Source organism: Callithrix jacchus, chromosome 13 (assembly GCF_049354715.1).
Source record: "Callithrix jacchus isolate 240 chromosome 13, calJac240_pri, whole genome shotgun sequence".
Taxonomy (NCBI): domain Eukaryota; kingdom Metazoa; phylum Chordata; class Mammalia; order Primates; family Cebidae; genus Callithrix; species Callithrix jacchus.
In genome coordinates, this window is record NC_133514.1 from 55,944,029 (window position 1) to 55,969,039 (window position 25,011).

The following is a 25,011-nucleotide window of genomic DNA, read 5'->3' on the forward strand; positions in this document are numbered from 1 at the left end:
AGCCTGACCAATATAGTGAAACCCTGTCTCTACTAGAAATACAAAAATGAGCCAGGTGTGGTGGCATGTGCCTGTAATCCCAGCTACTCAAGAGGCTGAGGCAGGAGAATTGCTTAAACCCGGGAGACAGAGGTTGCAGTGAGCCCAGATCGTGTCACTGCACTCCAGCCTGGGTAAAAGAGCAAGATTCTGCCTCAGAAAAAAAGAAAAAAGATGAAGCAGTGGACAGGCAAGCAGAAAAGACAGAATTGTGTAAAGCAGAATCAGTATAATTAGTAAATTCCAGACTGTCACTTCTAGTCAAGATAGGGTGTCTAAAAACTAGGACAAAATACCCAAAACAATGATTTTCAGATATTGGACATCAGGCAGTGCGGGACAATGACCCCTGAGCTAGGGGACACCAACAGGATGAGGCCTGCTTGCCCAGCTCACTTCCTAAAAAGGGGGGAACCAGAAGCAGATGGTTCAGGAGATGGTCCTGGGAGTATGTGGAGGCCAAAGGGGCTGGAGTTTGCAGGGCAGGGAACGGCAGAGATGTGAGTTACATAGAGAGAGCATCAGAGACTTGCTAAGGGGCCCCCCAGCCAGCGGCTGAGCAGTGATAGGCGTAGGCATGTCATGTGACTACCCAAGGCTGGGAAAAGAGCCAAAAAGTCGCAAAAGAATTACAGAGACAGATCACTTGAACTCACAGGCCCAGCAACAGTTTGTGATCCAGAGTGGAAAATCTCATAATTCATTCACACCACGTCAGGCAGAATACTTAATGGTATTGTCTCTGCAAAGGGGAATTTTTTTTTTTTGAGATGGAGCCTCTGTCACCAGGCTGGAGTGCAGTGGCACAATCTGGGCTCACTGCAACCTCTGCCTCCTGGGTTCAAGCAATTCTCCTGCCTCAGCCTCCTAAGTAGCTGGGACTACAGATGCGCACCATCACACCCAGCTAATTTTTATATTTGTTTTAGTAGAGACAGGGTTTCACTATGTTGGCCAGGATGGTCTTGATCTCTTGACCCCGTGATCCACCTGCCTTGCCTTCCAAAGTGCTGGTTTAATAGGTGTGAGCCACTGGGCCTGGCTTGCAGTGGCGAAACTTTATAACAAGGTCTACTTTGATCCAGCCAACAAAGCTTCCAGGTATGCTACAAAAGGATTGAACTTTTTTCAAGTAACTAAATGGCATTCCAGAACAAAGCTCAAAAACATCCATTGTAACAGTAAGTAACTATCCAGCACCTAACAAAGTAAAATTCATAGCAAATGTGTTTGTAATAGCCAAAAAATGAAAACAAGACAAATGTCCATCAACAGGTGAAACGGTAAACAAATTGCAGTATAATCCACACAATGGAATAGTATGCAGTGACAAAAAGGAACAAACTACTAATACACGCAACAAAATTGATGAATCTCAAAATAATTACACTGAACAAAAGAAGGCCAGGCTAGAAACAAAAACAAATAAGAATACTTATGTTATTTTCCCATTTATACAAAATGTTTGAATATTCAAGCTAATCAGTAGGGACAGAAAGCAGATCATTGGCTGACTTGGGATTCTGTGTCTGGGAGGGGAATTACCAAGGCAAGGAGGAAAATTTGAAGATTTTGAATATGTTCATGACTGGATTGTGGTGACAGTTTCACATGCATATGCACACATTGTTAAATCTTATAAAATTGTTTAAACACATACAGTTTATTTTGTGTTGGTTTCATCTTATTAAAGCTTTTTTTTTTTTTTGAGACAGAGTCTTGCTCTGTTGCCAGGTGCCAGGCTGGATTGGCTCGCTGCAACCTCTTGGGTTCAAGCAATTCTCCTGCCTCAGCCTCCTGAGTAGCTGGGACTACAGGCACGCACCACCACACCCAGCTAATTTTTGTATTTTAGTAGACATGGGATTTCACTATGTTGGCCAGGATGGTCTCAATCTCTTGACCTTGTGATCTGCCCGCCTTCACCTCCTAAAGTGTTGGGATTACAGGCGTGAGCCACCTCGCCTGGCCAAAGATTTTTATAAGGTAAGTTCCTCTCCTATTTCCTTTTTTAATGGAAATGCTTAAGTTTTTGGACAAATACTGCTTTCATTTTCTGATTTTCACACCAATACCATGAATTCAGGAGATGAAATGTTGCTGTTTCCTATTTAGAGAATGAGGCTAATCTCCCAGAGGTGAGCTGGTTTGTTCAAGTTCACACGGCTTGGCTTGACAATGGTGGTAGAATCACAGTCACAGTTCAGGTTTTCTGACTCGTGGAGCAATCACAGTGGCTTCTCTGCTTAGTTACAAGTCTCAGGGGGAACATTGCAATTGGCCTGTCAGAGATTCTGTTTTCATCAGCCACAATGCAGCCAATAAATCTCCAAGATCGTTGTACTTTCACGGGTTACTAGATTTGAAATAAAACCAAAGTTGCAAGTGACAGTTTGAAGGAATTTTCAATCACAAAATGCAAAGTGTGTTGCACTCCAGCCACCCTGGATGAGTTATTGGCCAGTTTATTGATCATGTTGGGTAATCACTGTAATCCCTAGAGCTCTCAGATGGAGACATGTATAATGTAGCACATGTAGTTCCCAATAAAAGCAGAAGTCCATGAAAGGAAGTTTTCCTTGTGAGTAACACACTCGCCTTAGAAAGTCTCAAATTACTATTAGATCAAAACATACGGCTGTGTTTTCTCTCCAAATATATCTTTGAGTTTTTCTTTTATCTCAAATATGTCCAGCAACCAGAGAAGGACACAGATTGCTCCACAGTTCCAAGCTCCGCACAGTAGGATTTGAATACATGAAAAATAACCCCATGCAATTCTATTTCCTTGCTTTATGTCTCACCAGCCAGTGCCTTGGGCAAGACTTTCATCTGAGCACCAATTTTTACATTCTGTCTAAGGGCAGATAATGTTTATATATGGAACAGTGTTGGTCTTCCAATCCAAGTCTTTCTAAGAAATGAAGAAATGTGTACAGGTGATCATTCAAATTGTTGCTTTTATTTTTAATTTCCTACTCTATACTGTTATTCTCAAAATTTCTGAGCTACACAAAATTTTCATTCCTTTTTTGTGTTTTCAGCTGGATTCCTGTCTGCAGTAACATTTTCTCATCTCCAGGCAAACTGGATTACACCTCACCCCTCTCTGGTCACCCTGCCTGAGTCTGGCCTCAGCCCTGACCCATCCAGGTGCTCTCCTTACCCCTCATTGGGATTTACCCAGAATCACAGATTCCATTTCATGGGCTCTTCTTTCAAGCTCCATTTTAAACCTTTTACAAATTTTCTCTGATTACTTAATGAATGCATTTAGCTCTTTCTACCTTCTCACATTATTGGAAGTGCAAGTTTTCTATTTGTTTATAAATTTGTACCTTTTGCTATCTTTTTTCTTTTTGAGATGAAGTCTCGCTCCATCGCCTGGGCTGGAGTGCAGTGGCACGATCTCCGCTCACTGCAACCTCTGTCCTCCAGGTTCAAGTGATTCTCCTGCCTCAGCCTCCCAAGTAGTTGAAACTACAGGCCATAGCCACCACACCCAGCTAATTTTTGTATTTTTAGTAGAGATGGGGTTTCACCATACTGGCCAGGCTGGTCTCAAACTCCTAACCTTGTGATCCATCCACCTTGGCCTCCCGAAGTGCTGGGATTACAGGCATGAGCCACCGCACCTGGCCCTTACTATCATCGTCTAAGTACATATCTATTTCCTTCACTTGACAATCGGCACTTGAAGGCAGTATTAGATTTTACTCAAGTTTATAGATTATATGAAACCTCTCATCTGGGCAATTCAGTAATATGCAGCAGATACAAAGAGTGTGAGGGAAAAGAAGATAGACAGAGCTCACAGCTGTGTGCCCATGCTTTGAATTAAGAGGCAGCAGACATGCTGTCTTAACCACAGAAGTGCCCCCTGCACCCCTCACCAATCCCGTCCTCTCCCTCTTCCCTTAGCCGTAACCATTAGCTTATACTGTTGGCTCATGATGCCCAGCCTCTTCCACACATTTTTACTGTGTATTTTCATCTCTCCAACTATTTTTTTTTCTGAGACAGAGTTTCAGTCAGTTGCCCAGGCTGGAGTGCAGTGGCTTTGATCTTGGCTCGCTGCAACCTCTACCTCCTGGGTGCAAGCAATTCTCTTGCCTCAGCCTCCCAAGTAGCTGGTATTACAGGCATGCACCACCATGCCTTGCTAATTTTTGTATTTTTAGTAGAGATGGGTTTTCTCCTTTTGACCGGGCTGGTCTTGAACTCCTGACCTCGGATGATCTGTCCACCTGGGCCTCCCAAAGTGCTGGGATTATAGGCATGAGCCACCATGCCTGGCCCATCTCTCCAACTATTATGCCATTAAATCCTGTCTGCTTTTAAACTGTATGTAAAAATGGGGCCATGCTGCATGTATTCTGTAGTGACTGGCTTTTTTTTTTCTAATTCAAAATATTGTCCTTAAGATTCTTGCATGTTGCTGCTTGCAGCACACTCAGGCCATTGAACTGCAAGTTACTGCTGCTGCCAGGACACTCTGGACAAGCAGGCAAATAGAGGAATCACCTGAAGGCTGAGAGGAGCTACCCACCGCGGCAGGAGGAACAGGATGGAACTCAGGTGATCCACGGAGGCACTTGGGCATCCTCTCTTGCCATCTGAGTAGTGAGCAGACACAGGAGGCAGCCTTGAACTGAGAAGGAGTGACTGCCAAGCTGCAGCCTTCTCAGTAGTGAAGTTTGGCCGTACCACCAGGCAAGCCAGCAGGTGAACAGAGGTGGTAGTTGAAGGGGAGGAGAATGCAGAATGGAGAGTCAAGAAAGAGCTGAACGGCAGTGTTGGGGCCATACCACCAGCTCCCCGCTGTCAGTTTCCCCCCGGGAGAAGGGGGCTCTAGGGGGCCAGCACAGCTGCATCTGTGCAGTATGAGGAGTGAGCCAAGGAGCCTGGGGAAACGTCTCTCAGAGTTGTAATTGTCCAGCACCCCACTGCTGAGCTCTGAACCCCATTGCTGCAAGCACCCCAGGGGTGCTTCCTGGGGGGTCCTCTACCCATGATGGAGCTTGGCAGGGACACTAAGGCAGGCCTGCTCCCAGGAGACGGGGGCCACCTTAAATGCATGGCTACGGCCTGGAGCCTCCTCAATGGCTTCTCAAATTTTCACCAGCACCGCCCTACTGTTTCCCACCCAAATTCCTTCCTTCCCTCTCTCCTTCCCTTGTAATCAGACCTGCGCCGTGGCCTGCCACCTCCCAGCCTCTCAGCTCCGCCCATTCTCTCTCACAGGTGCTTCCCCAAATAATGTTCTTGCAGATGTTTTCCCACCTTGATGCCTGATTCTTGGAAGACTCAGACAAACATGTCCCTCTTCACCTTTCCGATAGTGGTTTTCCACAAGTCTCCTCCCATTTTCACCTATTTCATCGAATTTATTCATCTTTACAAAGAGTCAACTTTTGGCTTCGTTGATCCTCTCAGTTAAATATTTGTTTCTATTTTATAGTTCCTGCTCTTACCACTTATTTGCTTTCTTTCAAAATAAAGCTTTTGAACTTTGTTTTACTGTTCTTTTTCAATATTCTTTAAATGGGTGCCTAATTCACTAAACTTTTTTTGTTTTTGAGACACCGTTTCACTCTTGTTGCCAATCTGGAGTGCAACAGCACTATCTAGGCTCACGGCAACTTCCGCCTCCTGGGTTCAAGTGATTTTCCTGCCTCAGCCTCCCAAGGAACTGGGATTACAGGCATGTGCCACCATGCCTGGCTAATTTTCTATTTTTAGTAGAGACGGGGTTTCTCCATGTTGGTGAATCTGGTCTCGAACTCCCAACCTTGGGTGATCCGCTGGCCTTAGCCTCCCAAAATCCTGGGATCACAGGCATGAGCCACCACACCTGGCCTAATTCACTAAACTTTATGCTTCCTTCATTCTGCATCTGTTTAGAGGCTACAAATGTTCGTTTAATCGTTGCTTTAACTGTACTCCACATTATTGTGTATTATTTTCACTTTGTTTTGTTCAAAATGTTTTCTAATTTTGATTATGACTTATTTTTTGACCTGAGTTGTTTAAAAACAGAGGCAGTTATCCTTTGGTGATCTATTCTTTACATAATGATTTTTTTTTTTTTTTTTTTTTTTTTTTGTAGATGGAGTCTCCCTCTGTAACCCAGTGGCATGATCTCACTGCAACCCCCACCTCTCAGGTCCTGGTTCAAGCAGTTCTCCTGCCTCAGCCTCCCAAGTAGCTGGGATTACAGGCATGAGCCATCATGCCCAGCTAATTTTTGTATTTTTTAGTAGAGACGGGGTTTCACCATGTTGGCAACTCTGGTCTTGGACTCTTGACCTTGTGATTCGCCCACCTCCGCCTCCCAAAGTTCTGGGATTACAGGCATGAGCCACCGTGCCCAGCCCACATAATGATATTATACTCAGAGAAAATGTTTTATATGGTTTCAGTCTTTTGAAAATACAGGGACTTGCTTTATGGCCTAGTGTGTGGTCAATTTCTGTAAATGTCCTTGTGTATCTGAAAATAATTTGTCTTCCACCACTGTTGGGTCTGGTGTTACATGTGTATATATTGGCCAAATTGTTAACTGTCATATTCAAGTCTTCTCTATCATTATAAATTTTTTTATACTTATCATCTCCTGAGAGATGTATATATTCTTAGTTATGTCAACTTTTAAAAATACATTCACAGCTCTAATGTAGAAGTTGCAAAAGACGCATAAAAGTTTTAAATTGTTATATTCTCCTAGTTAACTGGAACTTAATAAGAAACCCCCTCCAAGTTCATCCATGTCGTTACAAATGACAGACTTTCCTTCTCTGGTTCAAGCAGTTCTCCTGCCTTTTAAGGCTCTATAGTATTCTATTGTGCGTATATACCGCTTTGTACCATGTCATCTTTATCCACTTATTCGTTAATGCACATTTAGGTTGATTCTGTAAGTTGGCTATTGTGAATAATGCTGCAGTGAACATGGCAGTGCAGACATCTTTTCCACATACCTAGTTCAAATATTTTGGATAAATACCCACAAGTGGAATCTCTGCTTATATTTAGTCTATTTTTAGTTTTTTTGAGAAACCTCCAAAAAGGCAGGGACAGAAAGACAAAGACTGCATGTCTTCCCTTACAGGTGGAATCTGAATCACTTGGATTCCTAGAAGCAGAATGGAATAGGATGGTGATTACTAGAGGCTGGGTTGGGGGACTTGAGGAGATGTTGGTCAAAGGGTACCAAGTTTCAGATGGGAGGAGTAAGGTTTTCCTTGGGGATCTGTTACACAGCATGGTGAATATGGTTAATAAGTGTACTGAGCATTTCAAATTTGCTCGGGTGGTACATTTTAAATGCTCTAACTACAAAAAAGGAAAGCATTTGAGGGAATGGATATGCTAATTAGTTTGATTTGTGATAACTATATTGTATTCATAAATCATAACATCACTTTGTGTACCACAAATATATACAATTATAATTTGTCAATTTACAATAAAATAAAATTCTTAAAAAGAAAACATAGAAAAGCACCGGGCGCAGTGACTCACACCTATAATCCCAGCACTTTGGGAGGCCGAGGCGTGCAGATCATCTGAGGTTGGGAGTTCGAGACCAGCCTGGCCAACATGGAGAAAGCCTGGCTCTACTAAAAATGCAAAATTAGCTGGGCATGGTGGCACACGCCTGTAATCCCAGCTACTGGGGAGACTGAGGCAGGAGAATTGCTTAAACTGGGGAGGCAAAGGTTGCAGTAAGCCGAGATCGTGCCATTGCACTCCAGCCTGGGCAATAAGAGTGAAACTCTATCTCAAAACAAAACAAAAAAAAGCACCCTGTCTTACCAGTTTTGGGGGTGGGTTGCCATAAGATCTATTTTGCTTACTATTAATAGGTATCTTCTGGTTAGTGTTCGGATGGTTTATCTTTTTCTATTCTTTTTACTTTCAACCTTTCTGGATCCTGTATATATTAGATGGTTTTAAAAAATAGTTACTGCAGCCAGGTGTGGTGGATCACACTTGTAATTCCAGCACTTTGGGAAACCAAGGTGGATGGATCACCTGACATCAGGAGTTTGAGACCACCCTGGCCAACATGATGAAACTTTGTCTCTACTGAAAAGAAATATAAGAAATAGCTGGGCATGGTGGTTCATGAATGTAGCCCCAGCTACTCTGGAGGCTGAGGCAGAATTGCTTGAACCTGGGAGGCAGAGGTTGCAGTGAGCCAAGATCATGCCATCGCAATTCAGCCTGAGCAACAGAGTTAGACTCCGTCTCAAAAATAAATAAATAAAATAAAAATAAACAGCTTATAATTATTTTCTTTTAGTAATTTCTCTCTAAAATCATTGACGTTTTGCTGAAACCTTTAGCATATTAATGTGAATTATAATTGGTGTTTAATTTGGATTCATTTCTACCATATTATTTGTGCTTTTTGTTTTCTGAGACAGTGTCCCTCTATTGCCAGGCTGGAGTTCACATGATTTCTGCTCACGTCAACTTCTGCCTCCTAGGTTCAAGTGATTCTCCTGCCTCCACCTCCCTCCAGGTGTGTGCCACCATGACCAGCTATGTTTTGTATTTTTAGTAGAGACGGGGTTTCACCATGTTGGCCAGGATGGTCTCGATCTCCTGACCTTGAGATGAGCCTGCCTCGGCCTCCCAAGGTACTGGGATTACAGGTGTCAGCCACCGTGCCTGGCCATTATTTGTGCTTTTTATTTGTTCATCTTCTTTTTTCATTGTTATTTACTTTTCTCTCTTTCTTGTCTTCTTGCATTGATTGAATACTTTTTCCATTCTATTTATTTGTTGAATTTCAATTTTTGGGGGGGTACAGGTGGTTTTTGGTTACATGGATAAGTTTTTTAGTGGTGGTTTCGGAGATTCTACTGCACCTGTCACCTGAGCAGTGAACACTGTACCCAATATGCAGACTATTATCCCTCACCACCCCCAACCTTCTCCTCACAAGTCCCCTGAAGTCCATTATGTCATTCTTATGCCTCTGCGTCCTCATAGCCTAGCTCCCACTTATAAGTAAGAACATAATGATATTTGGTTTTCCATTCCTGAGTTACTTCACTTAGAATAATGGCCTTCCCCTCCGTCCAAGTTGCTACAAAAGACATTATTTCATTCCTTTTTATGGCTGAGTAGTATTCCATTGTGTATATACACCACATTTTCTTTATCCCTTCATTGATCGATGGGCACTTAGACTGGTTTCATATCTTTGTGACTGCCAGTTGCGCTGCTATAAACACACATGTGCATCTGTCTGTTTCATATAGTGACTTCTTTTCCTTGGAGTAGATACCCAGTAGTGAGATTGCCTGATCGAATGGTCTATTTCTTTGGAAACAATTGTAGCAGTTATGCATACTTCTTTTTTATTGGTTTATTCATTCCTCTTTTTAAAAATATTGACAACCAACTATATTCCAGGCACTGTCATGGGTGCTTGGGAAAAGACTAATATGCAAAGTAGGAAAGTCCTGGCCAGGTGTGGTGGCTCACGCCTGTAATCCCAGCCACTTTGGGATCACCTGAGGTCGGGAGTTCGAGACCAGACTGGTCAACATGCAAAACCTGGTCTCTACTAAAAATGTGAAAATTAACCGGGCATGGTGGCTGGTGCCTATAATTTCAGCTTCTCAGGAGGCTGAGACCGGAGAATCGCTTGAACCTGGGAAGCAGAGGTTTCAGTGAGCCAAGATCATGTCATTGCACTCCAGCTTGGACAAGAGCAAAACTCCGTCTCAAAAAAAAAAGAAAAAAGAAATGATTTCTATTCCTGTTAATCTCATATTTGTGTGTGTGTGTGTGTATGCATATGTGTGTGTGAAAATAAGAAATAGATATACTAAGGAAATTAAGTAGCATTCTAGAAAGTGATAAATGCTAGGAAAAAGAGAAAAACAGAGCAGAGTGATGAAGCTGGGAGCGCAGGACCACAGGGTTAGAGAAGGAACTGCAGTACTCATGTGGGTGGGTCTTACAGAGAAAGCCACATAGCGGATATGGAGGGCAGCAGGGATTTAGCCAAGTAGACCTCTGAGAGAAGAGCATGTAGGGCGGCAGAAACTTCCAGTACAATCTTCTAAAGCAGCGGGAATGGCCAGGAAGCCAGTGGAGAGCACGGGAGATGACGTCAGAATGTTGACAAGAACAAGGGCAGGAGGGCAGGGCAGGAGATGTGAGGGGTGAGGGGCCTCCTTAAGGACCATTGTAAAGACTCCAGCTTTTACTCCGGATGAAATGGGAAGGCATCTCAGAATTTTTTTAGCAGAGAACTGATATGATCTGACTTAACATTTTAAAAAGATAACCCTGGATGCTGTAAGAAAAATAATCTTGAGGGCCAGTGATAGAAATGGGGGGACAGAAGCCAGTGATCGAGGTGAGGAGTGACAGCAGCTCACAGCTGCACCTTGGCAGTGTTAAGTGGTAAACAGCTCTGGAGAGCATTTTTGGAGTCACCGCACTTCCTGATGGGTTGAGAAAGAGGTGTTTGGATTGAGCAACTGGAGATTTGATGACATTGCCACCAAATGAGATGAAAAGGCGTTCAAGCGCAACAAAGTTTGCTTTTATTTATTTATTTTTGTTTGTTTGTTGTTGCTAGTCTTTTGAAGGGGAAGGACAGGTTTAAAACGTGTAAATTTGAATTGTCCAACAGACATCCAAGTGGTGATGCCAAGTAAGTAGTGCAATATGTGAGTTTGGTGTTTAGGGCAGAGGTCTGCCCTGAAGATAGACATTCTGAAGCCTCTGGCATAGAGATAGCGTATAGCAGTCACCCCAAATATTCCACTTACCCAAGTCTAAAGTGAATCAGTATCTTCACAGTTTTCCTAAATGATATGAGGAGTTGGAACACTATCACTTTGATTTCTCTTGTGTATTGCATTTTTGTTCCTCTTTGCTTTTGTTTAACCCTGCAGGACTTGTTGACATTATTTCGTACAGTCAGTGCTGACGTAAATCCGCCCTTTCTCAGCTATCATTCTCTCATCTCAGAGCTGCATTTACACTCACTTTCCTTTTCATGAAATACGTCTGTTACAATTTTTTTTTTTTAATTTTTTATTGGATTATAGGTTTTGGGGTACATGAGCAGAGCATGCAATACAGTTGCGTAGGTACACACATGGCAGTGTGCTTTCTTTTCTTCTCCCCTTCACCCACATTTGGCTTTTCTCCCCAGGCTATCCCTCCCCACCTCCCCCTCCCACTGGCCCTCCCCTTTTCCCCCCAATAGACCCCAGTGTTTAGTACTCCCCTTTCTGTGTCCATGTGTTCTCATTTTTCATCACCCACCTATGAGTGAGAATATGCGGTGTTTCATTTTCTGTTCTTGTGTCAGTTTGCTGAGGATGATGTTCTCCAGATTCATCCATGTCCCTACAAACGACACAAACTCATCATTTCTGATTGCTGCATAATATTCCATGGTTTATATGTGCCACATTTTTCCAATCCAGTCTATTATCAATGGGCATTTGGGTTGATTCCAGGTCTTTGCTATTGTAAACAGTGCTGCAATGAACATTCGTGTACATGTGTCCTTATAGTAGAACGATTTATAGTCTTTTGGATATATACCCAGTAATGGGATTGCTGGGTCAAATGGAATGTCTATTTCTAAGGCCTTGAGGAATCGCCACACCGTCTTCCACAATGGTTGGACTAATTTACACTCCCACCAACAGTGTAGAAGTGTTCCTTTTTCTCCACATCCTCTCCAGCATCTGTTGTCTCCAGATTTTTTAATGATCGCCATTCTAACTGGCGTGAGATGGTATCTCAATGTGGTTTTGATTTGCATCTCTCTGATGACCAGTGACGATGAGCATTTTTTCATATGATTGTTGGCCTCATATATGTCTTCTTTCGTAAAGTATCTGTTCATATCCTTTGCCCACTTTTGAATGGGCTTGTTTGTTTTTTTCCTGTAAATCTGCTTGAGTTGTTTGTAAATTCTGGATATCAGCCCTTTGTCAGATGGGTAGACTGCGAAAATTTTTTCCCATTCTGTTGGTTGCCGATCCACTCTAGTGACTGTTTCTTTTGCCGTGCAGAAGCTGTGGAGTTTCATTAGGTCCCATTTGTCTATTTTGGCTTTTGTTGCCAATGCTCTTGGTGTTTTGTTCATGAAGTCCTTGCCTACTCCTATGTCCTGGATAGTTTTGCCTAGATTTCCTTCTAGGGTTTTTATGGTGCCAGGTCTTATGTTTAAGTCTTTAATCCATCTGGAGTTAATTTTAGTGTAAGGTGTCAGGAAGGGGTCCAGTTTCTGCTTTCTGCACATGGCTAGCCAGTTTTCCCAACACCATTTGTTAAACATGGAATCCTTGCCCCATTGCTTGTTTTTGTCAGGTTTATCAAAGATTGTATAGTTGTATGTATGTTGTGTTGCCTCCGGTGCCTCTGTTTTGTTCCATTGGTCTATATCTCTGTTTTGGTACCAGTACCATGCTGTTTTGATTACTGTAGCCTTGTAGTATAGTTTGAAATCCGGTAGTGTGATGCCCCCCGCTGTGTTCTTTTTGCTTAGAATTGACTTGGCTATGCGGGCTCTCTTTTGGTTCCATATGAAGTTCATGGTGGTTTTTTCCAGTTCTGTGAAGAAAGTCAATGGTAGCTTGATGGGGATAGCGTTGATTCTGTAAATTACTTTGGGCAGTATAGCCATTTACACGATATTAATTCTTCCTAACCATGAACATGGAATGTTTCTCCATCTGTTTGTGTCCTCTCTGATTTCGTTGAGCAGTGGTTTGTAGTTCTCCTTGAAGAGGTCTCTTACGTTCCTTGTGAGTTGTATTCCAAGGTATTTTATTCTTTTTGTAGCAATTGCGAATGGCAGTTCGCTCTTGATTTGGCTTTCTTTAAGTCTGTTATTGGTGTAGACGAATGCTTGTGATTTTTGCACATTGATTTTATATCCTGAGACTTTGCTGAAGTTGCTTATCAGTTTCAGGAGTTTTTGGGCTGAGGAAATGGGGTCTTCTAGGTATACTATCATGTCGTCTTCAAATAGAGACAATTTGGCTTCCACCTTTCCTATTTGAATACCCTTTATTTCTTTTTCTTGCCTGATTGCTCTGGCTAGAACTTCCAGTACTATATTGAATAGGAGTGGTGAAAGAGGGCATCCTTGTCTAGTGCCAGATTTCAAAGGGAATGCTTCCAGTTTTTGCCCATTCAGTATGATATTGGCTGTTGGTTTGTCATAAATAGCTTTTATTACTTTGAGATACGTTCCATTGATACCGAGTTTATTGAGGGTTTTTAGCATAAAGGGCTGTTGAATTTTGTCAAATGCCTTCTCTGCGTCAATTGAGATAATCATGTGGTTTTTGTTTTTGGTTCTGTTTATGTGGTGAATTACATTTATAGACTTGCGTATGTTGAACCAGCCTTGCATCCCCGGGATGAATCCTACTTGATCATGATGAATAAGTTTTTTGATTTGCTGTTGCAATCGGCTTGCCAATATTTTATTGAAGATTTTTGCATCTATGTTCATCATGGATATTGGCCTGAAGTTTTCTTTTCTTGTTGGGTCTCTGCCAGGTTTTGGTATCAGAATGATGTTGGTCTCATAAAATGATTTGGGAAGGATTCCCTCTTTTTGGATTGTTTGAAATAGTTTTAGAAGAAATGGTGCCAGCTCTTCCTTGTGTGTCTGGTAGAATTCGGCTGTGAACCCGTCTGGACCTGGGCTTTTTTTGTGTGGTAGGCTCTTAATTGCTGCCTCAACTTCAGACCTTGTTATTGGTCTATTCATAGTTTCAGCTTCCTCCTGGTTTAGGCTTGGGAGGACACAGGAATCCAGGAATTTTTCCATTTCTTCCAGGTTTACTAGTTTATGCGCATAGAGTTGTTTGTAATATTCTCTGATGATGGTTTGAATTTCTGTGGAATCTGTGGTGATTTCCCCTTTATCATTTTTTATTGCATCTATTTGATTGTTCTCTCTTTTATTTTTAATCAATCTGGCTAGTGGTCTGTCTATTTTGTTGATCTTTTCAAAAAACCAGCTCTTGGATTTATTGATTTTTTGAAGGGTTTTTCGTGTCTCAATCTCCTTCAGCTCAGCTCTGATCTTAGTTATTTCTTGTCTTCTGCTGGGTTTTGAGTTTTTTTGGTCTTGGTCCTCTAGCTCTTTCAATTTTGACGATAGGGTGTCAATTTTGGATCTCTCCATTCTCCTCATATGGGCACTTATTGCTATATACTTTCCTCTAGAGACTGCTTTAAATGTGTCCCAGAGGTTCTGGCACGTTGTGTCTTCGTTCTCATTGGTTTCGAAGAACTTCTTTATTTCTGCCTTCATTTCGTTGTTTACCCAGTCAACATTCAAGAGCCAGTTGTTCAGTTTCCATGAAGCTGTGCGGTTCTGGGTCTGTTTCTGAATTCTGAGTTCTAACTTGATTGCACTATGGTCTGAGATGCTGTTTGTTATGATTTCAGTTGTTTTGCATTTGTTGAGCAGTGCTTTACTTCCAATTATGTGGTCAATTTTAGAGTAGGTGTGATGTGGTGCTGAGAAGAATGTGTATTCTGTGGATTTGGGGTGGAGAGTTCTGTAAATGTCTATCAGGTTTGCTTGCTCCAGGTCTGAGTTCAAGCCCTGGATATCCTTGTTGATTTTTTTGTCTGGTAGATCTGTCTAGTATTGACAGTGGAGTGTTAAAGTCTCCCACTATTATTGTGTGAGAGTCTAAGTCCTTTTGTAAGTCCTTAAGAACTTGTATTATGTATCTGGGTGCTCCTGCATTGGGTCCATATATGTTTAGGATCGTTAGCTCTTCTTGTTGTATCGATCCTTTTACCATTATGTAATGGCCTTCTTTGTCTCTTTTGATCTTTGTTGCTTTAAAGTCTATTTTATCGGAGATGAGAATTGCAACTCCTTCTTTTTTTTGTTTTCCATTTGCTTGGTAAATCTTCCTCCATCCCTTTATTTTGATCCTTTTTGTATCCTTGCATGTGAGATGGGTTTCCTGGATACAGCACACTGATGGGTTTTGGATTTTTATCCAATTTGCCAGTCTGTGTCTTTTGATTGGTGCATTTAGTCCATTTACATTTAGGGTTAATATTGTTATGTGTGAATTTGATACTGCCATTTTGATGCTAAGTGGTTGTTTTGCCTGTTAGTTGTTGTAGATTCTTCATTATGTTGATGCTCTTTAGCATTCAGTGTGATTTTGGAATGGCTGGTACTGGTTGTTCCTTTCTATGTGTAATGCCTCTTTTAGGAGCTCTTGTAAAGCAGGCCTGGTGGTGACAAAATCTCTGAGTACTTGCTTGTTCGCAAAGGATTTTATTTTTCCTTCACTTCTGAAGCTCAGTTTGGCTGGATATGAAATTCTGGGTTGAAAGTTCTTTTCTTTAAGAATGTTGAATATTGGCCCCCACTCTCTTCTGGCTTGTAGTGTTTCTGCCGAGAGATCTGCTGTGAGTCTGATGGGCTTCCCTTTGTGGGTGACCCGACCTTTCTCTCTGGCTGCCCTTAGTATTCTCTCCTTTATTTCAACCCTGTTGAATCTGACGATTATGTGCCTTGGGGTTGCTCTTCTTGCGGAATATCTTTGTGGTGTTCTCTGAATTTCCTGCAATTGAGTGTTGGCCTGTCTTGCTAGGTGGGGGAAATTTTCCTGGATGATGTCCTGAAGAGTATTTTCCAGCTTGGATTCATTCTCTTTGTCCCCTTCTGGTACACCTATCAAACATAGGTTAGGTCTTTTCACATAGTCCCACATTTCTTGGAGACTTTGTTCATTCCTTTTTGCGTTTTTTTCTCTAATCTTGGTTTCTCGTTTTATTTCATTGAGTTGGTCTTCGACTTCAGATATTCTTTCTTCTGCTTGGTCAATTCGGCTATTGAAACTTGTGCATGCTTCGCGAAGTTCTCGTATTGTGTTTCTCAGCTCCTTTAATTCATTCATATTCCTCTCTAAGTTATCCATTCTTGTTATCATTTCCTCAAATCTTTTTTCAAATCTTTTCTCAAGGTTCTTAGTTTCTTTGCATTGATTTAATACATGATCTTTTAGCTCACAAAAGTTTCTCATTATCCATCTTCTGAAGTCTAATTCCGTCATTTCCTCACAGTCATTCTCCGTCCAGCTTTGTTCCCTTGCTGGTGAGGAGTTTTGGTCCTTTCTAGGAGGCGAGGTGTTCTGGTTTCGGGTGTTTTCCTCCTTTTTGCACTGGTTTCTTCCCATCTTTGCGGATTTGTCCGCTGGTCGTCTGCGTAGTTGCTGACTTTTCGATTGGGTCTCTGAGTGGACACCCTGAATGTTGATGATGAAGTATTTCTGTTGCTTGGTTTTCCTTCTACCTGTCTAGCCCCTTCGCTGTACGAGTGCTGAGGTCCGCTCCAGACCCTGCTTGTCTGGGGTGCACCTCTAGCAGCTGTGGCACAGCGAGGGATGCTACCAGTTTCTTTTTCTGCTATCTTTGTCCCAGGATGGTGCCTGCCTAATGTCAGTCTTTTGGATATAGAGGGGTCAGGGAGCTGCTTGAGGAGACAGTTTGTACTTTATAGGGGTTTAATTGCTGAGCTGTGAGCTGTGTTGTTTATTCAGGGCTGTTAGGCTGCTATGTTTGATTCTGCTGCAACAGAGCTCATTAAAAAAACCCTTTTTTTTCTCAAATGCTGTGTTGAGGGGTTTGGGCTTTATTTTTGGATGTCCGTTGAGGTCCTGCCCAGCTAGGATGCAGACTAGCCACTGTTTGCCTGCCGAGGCTCCGCCCTGCTGTTGTGAGGCTCGCCCTGGCTCCGCTATTCTGCTGTTCTCCGCCACGCCCTGCGGCGGAGTCTCTCTGTTGTAGCGGGTTGCCTCGGCGATGGCAGGCTGCTTCAGCAGTGGGCGTGTATCTCAGTAGGGACGGGTTGCCTCCGCAACGGCTGGCTGCGTCAGCAATGGGCGTGTATCTCAGTTGGGGTGGGTTACCTCGGTAATGGTGGCCGCCCCTCCCCCTCAGAGCGTCTCGGGCTGTCTGCACGGGGCTTGTTTGAAATCGCGGTTTTGTTCGTCCCACTGGGCCAATCCTAACGCTCTGTTCCTGCAATCCCCTGGGCTGGCCCACTTTTCAAGTCTAGCTCAGTCTCAAGTCCAGCCCTCTCACGTCTCCAGTTGCCGGTTCAACGGGGCACCCGGACAAGTGCGCCCTGTGGGGAGCGCTGGGTAGGGCCGGCCACCGCCACCCCGGCTGCCGGCTTCGCCAGGCGGAATATCTGCCTGGCGTCCCGCGTCTCCTCTTCACTTGGGAATTTCCCCGTTCCGTGAGCAACAAATATCAGTCTGGAAATGCAGCTCAGACTCACCTCTCCGCAGACACAACGAGAACTCCAATCCTGGGTTGTTCTCACAGCGCCATCTTGAGTCCTCCCCCCTCCGTCTGTTACAATTTTAACAGAGGTTGGTGGCTGGAAAACGCTCTGTTTTATTAATTTAAATGTGATTTTATTTATGTTCATTTGTGATAGATGTTTTTTGTTGTGAATACAGTTCTGAAGTTGACATCTATTTTCTCAATTATTATTATTATTATTTTGAGACAGTTTTTTTTTTGAGATGGAGTCTTGCTTTGTTGCCAGGCTGCAGTACAGTGGTGTGATCTCGGCTCACTGCAACCTCCGCCTCCTGAGTTCAAGTGATTCTCCTGCCTCAATCTCCTAAGTAGCTGGGATTATAGGCACCCACCACCACACCTGGCTAATTTTTTGTATTTTTAGTATAGACAGGGTTTCACCATGATAGCCAGGCTGGTCTCAAACTTCTGACCTCAGGTGATCCACACACCTCAGCCTCCCAAAGTGCTGAGATTACAGGCGTGAGCCACTGCAACTGGCCTGACATCTACTTTCTCTAAGGACATTGAAAATACTATTTCTGGTGGTGGTTCATGCCTGTAATCCCAGCACTTTGGGAGGCCGAGGCGGGTGGATCACCTGAGGTCAGGAGTTTGAAACTAGTTTGGCCAACATGGTGAAAGCTTGTCTACTAAAAAATTTTTAAAAAAAATTAGCTGGGCATGGTGGCACGCACCTGTAATCTCAGCAACTGGGGAGGCTGAGGCAGGAGAATCACTTGAACACAGGAGGCGGAGGTTGAGGTAAGCTGAGATTGTGCCACTGTACTCCAGCCTGGGTGACAGACAGAGATCCCGTCTAAGAAAAAAAAACCTGTAATATTATTTCCCTTTCCTGAGCCTCAGACTGTTGCCAGTGAGAAATCAGATCTCAGACTAAATGTCATTCAAATGTAGTTAATCTGTGTTTTCAAATTGGCTTTTACAAAGGTCTCTTTGTCTTTGTCTTACTAGAACATAACTACATGTAGATTTGTTTCTTTTAATTGTGCTTGGAAATCGTTGTGTTTACTTAGTTCATCTGTGAGTCAAAGCCTTGTATCAGTTCTGAAATATCCACAACTATTTTCTCTTCAAATATTACCTGTGTTCCCTTCATATAGGAGACCTTTTCCCTGTAGCTTCCACATCTCTTAACATCTCTGTCCTGTTTTCCCTGTTTGTCTCAGGCAGGGCACTGAGCTCTGATTAATTTCTTCTAAAATAACGTTCATTTTGCTAATTCTCATTAGGTACAAATGAACAGCTGCCAAAACCTTTCAACGGTTTTCATGTCAGTCATTACACATATCTTGTCTATAAATTTTATGTTTACTTTTAGACTTGCTTTTTCAAAAACTGTTTTAAGCTTCCAGTTTTATTTCATTAAAACATATTAGACATTCTTATTTTATATTCTGTGTCTGATAATTTCAATACTCGCTGTCTTTGTGAGTCTAATTCTGCTGTCGTTATTTTTGCCAGCTCTTGAGAGTGGTGACTTGATTCCTTGTGTGCTTTGTGGTTTTCAATATGAAGTTTATGTTTCTTGGAATTTTGCATGAGGGGATTCATTGAAGGTAATGCCTGCGGAGGCAACCTCATCTGCTTTTGGTTATAGTCTCAGAGCACACCAACCCTGGATACCACAAGCTAAATTATGGCTTGGAAAAGTTTAGGACCACAAAAACTGAACGAATTCATGGTAAAACCTATAGAAGACCATGTGGTAATGATACATTTTCAAGGAAAATTTATTGTTCACTCTACTTGAAGGATATAAGCTAGGCAATTAGCCTTACTGTCTCCGGGGTAGGGTATTGATGGGTTAGTCTAGCTTGACACCAAGTAGGTAACTGCTTAAGGCTCCAGCTTATCACAAGGGGGTCTCTTTCTTGGGCTAGACATGAAAACCAAAGACCAAGATACCAGGTTTGGCAAATGCACTGAGGACTGAAGCTCTCTCCTATCTACTTCCGATTGCAGGTTCTCCTTTCATTTAGTTTTGGCCTCTGTGCATGCCTTACATTCTTGGTGGTTTATCATTGGATTGTAATCTTTTTGTAGTCCAGCATATTTAGTTTATACAGATGGAAGAAATGGTCAGGGTATCTCATACCCAGACTGTTGGAATCACAAGTCCTTCACTGCCGTTTCATTTTAACCTTAACAGTTGCCATATTATATCACCACAGGCTCATTTACTATAATTGAAAAGATGCTGCTTTTGGAAAATATGCTTCCTTTGTCACCACAGATGGTTTTTAAAACATATGTAGGGAGAGAAAAAGAACAGAATAAAGGAACCAAGGTCTTCCATGAGGCACGGAGGGTTAAATGGGAGATGGGATGAATTAGCTCTCCAGCAGAGATAGTAAGCCTCTCACATGCACACACATTCCTGTGGCCAGCACAGGTGCATTTAAAAGGCTTGGGCAGGATAGACAGTCCCAAATAATCACTGCTGGAGGTAGCCAGGACTCCAAATTTGGATCGTATTCCAGAAATTACACACATTAAGACTTAATTTGTTTTTGATCCCTCAGATTCTGCTAATGAAAACCAATTGCCTTGAAACTCATTTTCTATGTGTTTGTATCAGAAACTCTGTAGCTAACCCTGAATTATTGGATTTGTATTTGCCTGCAATTTCAAACAACTGTGAATGTTTCACTTTCTGGTTCAATGCTTGATCTTCTCTTTGATCATTTTGTTGGATGTGAAAATGGTAGGTTAATACTAAATGTTAACCATCTCTCGATGGCTTCTATTTCTCAATTTCCTTTGCTGGTAGCTTGCCTCTAACATGGTAAGTGAATGCAATTAGAGTGTGGATGAACCACATTAACACATGTTCATATTCAGTACTGATAGAGCCTGAAGACATGCTTCCTCCTCCGCCAAACCTTTTCCAGTATGTTATCAAATCTTTATTGATTTGATTTTTCTATGCAATTTGTGGGTCTGAGTAACTTGGCCTTTCAGCATCTTTCAGTTTAACTTTCAAAGTCTGCTGGGAATTGTTTTTCTCTTGTCTTACATTAACTTAATTATGCAGAAAAATTTTCCAATTTGGATGAGTGAGGCAACTAAAAAGGGCAATAATTGATGTCACAAATATGTTGGTTCAGACTCAGAGAAAGTTTTGAAAAGAAAAATTGAATATGTTTTTCTTTTCTTGGCATTTCATCATTTCCCCAAATGTATTTGTGGCAGTTATTGAACCGTATTTATCAATTTCTCATGCAAATTCAGTTAAAACATTTTGTTACCAGTAGTCTAGCAAAATAAGCTATTCTTTTAATAAACCCTGGGGATTATATTTTGATGTTAAGATGAGTGAGTGTTTTAAGATAATTAAATTCACTTTTATCTGTGTTTATTCAGATTTCATTATTTACATGTATACATATAGTGTAAAGTCTTTCAGTTACAAAAAGAATAACGGATATATTATGCAACTTCTTCCTGATTGATAATTAGCATTTTCACCTGTGTTTAGAATAATCGGCCTGTGAAAATCTGCAATAAAATGAGGTTTAAATCTGAATTTGCGCTCACTTCTCAGGGTTCCTGTTAGCTGGTGTGAGCATGTAGTACCCCCATTGTGTCGCTAAGGGGAGGTGTTGGTCCTTCATTACTCAGTAAACCAGCGCTGGCCTCTGCCGTCTGCGTCTGTGAAGCTACTTTCTGATTCGGAGTGGTTCATTATCATTTCATGTTTGGCACAATTATGAAAGAACTCTGTAATCGTTCAGAGAGGCAGCAAAGCAGCTAGGAGAAAGAAGCTGATAAACTCAATCAGATACCTTGAAAACTTCTAAAGAATATTCAGCTGGCTTAGAGCTCATCATCAAATCCTAACAGCTTCTCTAACAGAGAAAGTAAAGTTATGAAAATTCCATACAAAGAACACATTTCATTAAAGTTGAAAGGGATAGTAGGTTAAGAGTTACATAATGAATGGCCCCAAAACTGCTTATTAATGCGTAAACGGCAATGAAAATGTTGTCAATCAACCAGGCCTACTTTTTACTTTTTTCTCTTTTTCAGTTCAATACAAAGAACCTGGTGATATTCAGCCCTCACCAGCCAGGGGTGTAAGGGAGGTCATATGAATACTGACAGATGAATTTTTGTTAGCTTGATAAACCCATTTTGTAACTGCCATACCCCAGCTGCATTTGGATGTCTTCCTCCTCTTCTAGAATCTTCATAAAGCACATCTGCTCTCAGGGGCCCCCTGGTTGCCCCTGGATGCTTCATTTTCATCAGCCTCCTTTCCTCAAGTCAGTTTCCAGGCCTATCCAGGGGTATCCTCAGTCTCACTTGAAGGTAAGGAGGATGGCTCTTCAAAAATATTAAACTAATGGATTTCTCACTTCTTTCCCCTGGAAGTCAGGTCCCATGGCAGTCACTAGACCATTTATGAAGTGGGGAAGGTAGATCAGAGAGAAAAATGTGGGCCAGGCCTGGTGGCTCACACCTGTGATCCCAGCACTTTGGAAGACCAAGGCCAGTGGATGGCTTGAACCTAGGCGTTTGAGACCAGCCTAGGCAACATGGTGAAACCCCATCTCTACCAAAAGTACTAAAAGGAACAAGGTGTAGTGGCACATGTCTGTAGTCCCAGCTACTCAGGAGGCTGACGCCAGAGGATTGCTTAAGCCGGGAGGTCAAGGCTTTAGTGAGCCAAGATGGCGCCACTGCACTCCAGCCTGGGCGACAGAGTGAGACATTAGCTCAAAGAAAAGAAAAAGAGAAATGATAAGAAAACTCCCACCTAGAAAGAGAAAGGAAGGCCAGGCACAGTGGTTCGTGTCTGTAATCCCAGCACTTTGGGAGGCCAAGGCAGGTGGATCACCTGAGATCAGGAGTTCAAGACCAGACTGGCCCAACATGAGGAAACCCTGTCTCAACTAAAAATACAAAGAAATTAGCTGGGTGCACATGCTTGTAATCCCAGCTACTTCGGGAGGCTGAGGCAGGACAATTGCTTGAACCCGAGGGGTGGAGGTTGCCGTGAGCCAAGATTGTGCCATTGCACACCAGCCTGGGTGACAAGAGCGAAACTCTGTCTCACAAAAGAGAGAGAGAAAGGAAGGGACAGTGGGAGCTTCTGGCTCCTGTAGGGAACAGGCTGGAACATGGGGGAGATGGTAGAGAAGGGGTCTGTTAAGGGCTGAACTGCATTCCCCAAACTCATCTGCTGCAGTCTAAATGCCAGTACCTCAGAATATGGCTGTGTTTGCAGAGGGTTCTTTAAAGAGGGGATCAAGGTAAAACGAGGTCATTAGGGTGGGCCCTGATCCAATCTGACTGGTGTCCTCATAGTCAGCCCACAACCCAGTGGCCAGGAGGGACAGTTAGGCCTGCCTCAGCCTGCTGCAGGAGCCATAGCAAAGAATCACAGGCTAGGAGGCTGAAGCAATAGAAACTTATTTCCTCTGAGTTCTGGAGGCTGAAGTCCAAGAAATGTGGACATGGAGACCCACACAGCGGGAAGACCACGTGAGGACACAGGGAGAAGACAGCCATCCAAGTCAAGGAGAAGCCCCACGAGAACCCACCCCTGCTGACACCTTGGTCTTGGATTTCAGCCTCCAGAACTCAGAGGAAACAAGTTTCTGTTGCTTCAGCCTCCCAGCCCATGATTCTTTGCTATGGCACCTGCAGCAGGCGGAGGCAGGCCTCACTGTCCTTCCTGGCTACTGGGTTGTGGGCTGACTATGAATAGGCTGGTGGGCGCTGAGGGCAGAAGTTTCCTTGTTCTGCTTCCCATCGGGATTCCAGGCAAAAAGCCTCTTAGAGTCCTTGATCCAACATGAGGTTCCTGTTAGTCTGCAGCATCACCAGGGATGGAAGGACACATCTCAGCTGCCCAGGTCTCCCTCGGCTCCTGGGATGCCCAGCAGATCCCTAACCCTGATGTGGGCCAGATGGAAGGTGCAGAAGGCCACTCACGTGTGGGAGGACGAGCTGACGGGGAGTGGTCTCTGTGAGGGAAAAACCTGGGCCCCATAGGCCAACACAGCAGAGCGACTGCCCGGCTAGGGAGCACATGGAGTCACAGTTGGCCTCTGCTCCTTGGAGAGGAAGGTGGGCCAGGCCAGTGGGGAGAGGCTGGGCCAGCTAACCCGAAAGAGTGGTGGTGGCAGTAATCAGTGATCAGGGTGACAGTTACCGTGGCTGAGAGGCCAGAGGACCCTGAGAGCAGCACAGGCCCCGGCTGCAGAGCTCAGGCTTCCCTGCCCAGGCGCCTTTGGAAGATAAAGGAGAGGGCGTGGGTGTGGGCTGCTGACAGAGGGAGCGTTCTCCTGCCAAAGGCAAACTGCAGCAGATGCAACATTCCCTCCTACCCTGGGGTACGGGAAACTACAGCTTTCCTAGGAATCTGCAACTTTCCATGCAAGGAGACTGAGGGTGGCAGACGCAGCCCTGGATTCCAGGGCTGGCCACCACTGGTGCTGTTACACTGCAAAGAAGTTCCAGATGTCATCTGGGCACTGTGCCCAAACGGTGGAAGGTCACTACTCCCTGATCACCGGTCCCTTGTGAAATGTCCCAATGGTCCTTCTTTTGTGTATGGGGGTGTGTGTGTGTGTGAGATGGAGTCTTGCTTTGTCACCCAGGCTGGAGTGCTGTGGCACAATCTTGGCTCACTGCAACCTCCACCTCCTGGGTTCAAGCAATTCTCCTGCCTCAGCCTCCCGAGTAGCTGGAACTACAGGCGTGCACCACCACGCCCAACTAATTTTTGTATTTTTTTAGTAGAGATGGGGTTTCACCGTGTTGGCCAGATGGTCTCGATCTCTTGACCTCGTGATCCACCCACCTTGGCCTCCCAAAGTGCTGGGATTACAGGTGTGAGCCACAATACCCAGCTAATTTTTTTGTATTTTTTTTAGTAGAGACAGGGTTTCACCATGTTGGCCAGACTGGTCTCAAACTCCTGACCTCAGGGAATGGGCCTGCCTCGGCCTCCCAAAGTTTTGGGATTACAGGCATGAGCAACCACGCCTAGCCCCTTCTTCTTCTTTTTAATCTCCCTTTTCTCTTTTCTTTCTGTGTTATCAAATGCTAGCTCCCCGAAGTGTCACCGAAACAATCGTTGGCAAGCACACAAAGCCCTGTAGATGCTGACTCTAAGGAAGAAGAGGCAGAGGGAGGAGGACAAAGCCGGCATCTTTATTGAGATTCAAGGTGAGATTTCCCATTGAATGGGGCCTTGATTAGGCCTGGGTGAGGACCACGATGTAATAGGTGAGGATTGCAGGATGACACAGCAAGGCAATGATTTTGAGGCAGGGTTAAAAGAGTCTTGGGAGGGTTTGATGTTTTGTATTGAAAAGCTGACGGGTCTTTTCAGAAAATTCTGGAAAGATAAAGTTATCTACAGCTTTCTGGCAAGAGTTTCCTGGAATAGTAAACTCATGTTGAGAGAGACAATGGGCCAGTGAGTCACATTAATGTAGGCAGTGAGCTGTGTGGTGTAGACAGTCCTGGTTCTCAATTTGGTACAAAGCCCTGGTCCAGAGGCCGATGAGGCAGCCTGGCCAAGTGGAGCTGGTCTGCCTGGGCTCGCCGGGGCTCTGTCGCTTATGGGGTGTGAGATTT

At 43.5% G+C, this 25,011-nt stretch overlaps 1 long non-coding RNA gene across 2 annotated transcripts in view; it reads left to right on the forward strand.

Annotated features, from left to right (window-relative positions):
- The window catches only part of LOC108587957 (uncharacterized), a 73,769-nt gene that overhangs the window by 44,028 nt on the left and 4,730 nt on the right, over positions 1-25,011 (forward strand). The window contains exons 3-6 of one of the 2 annotated variants that reach the window (XR_008476007.2): positions 1,755-2,025; positions 2,847-2,978; positions 3,084-3,192; positions 4,464-4,617. This is a non-coding gene — a long non-coding RNA (uncharacterized LOC108587957). Of the gene's footprint in view, positions 1-1,754; positions 2,026-2,846; positions 2,979-3,083; positions 3,193-4,463; positions 4,618-21,602; positions 21,730-24,478; positions 24,598-25,011 lie in introns of those variants that run through there. The other variant, XR_013525312.1, reaches the window with a different exon arrangement.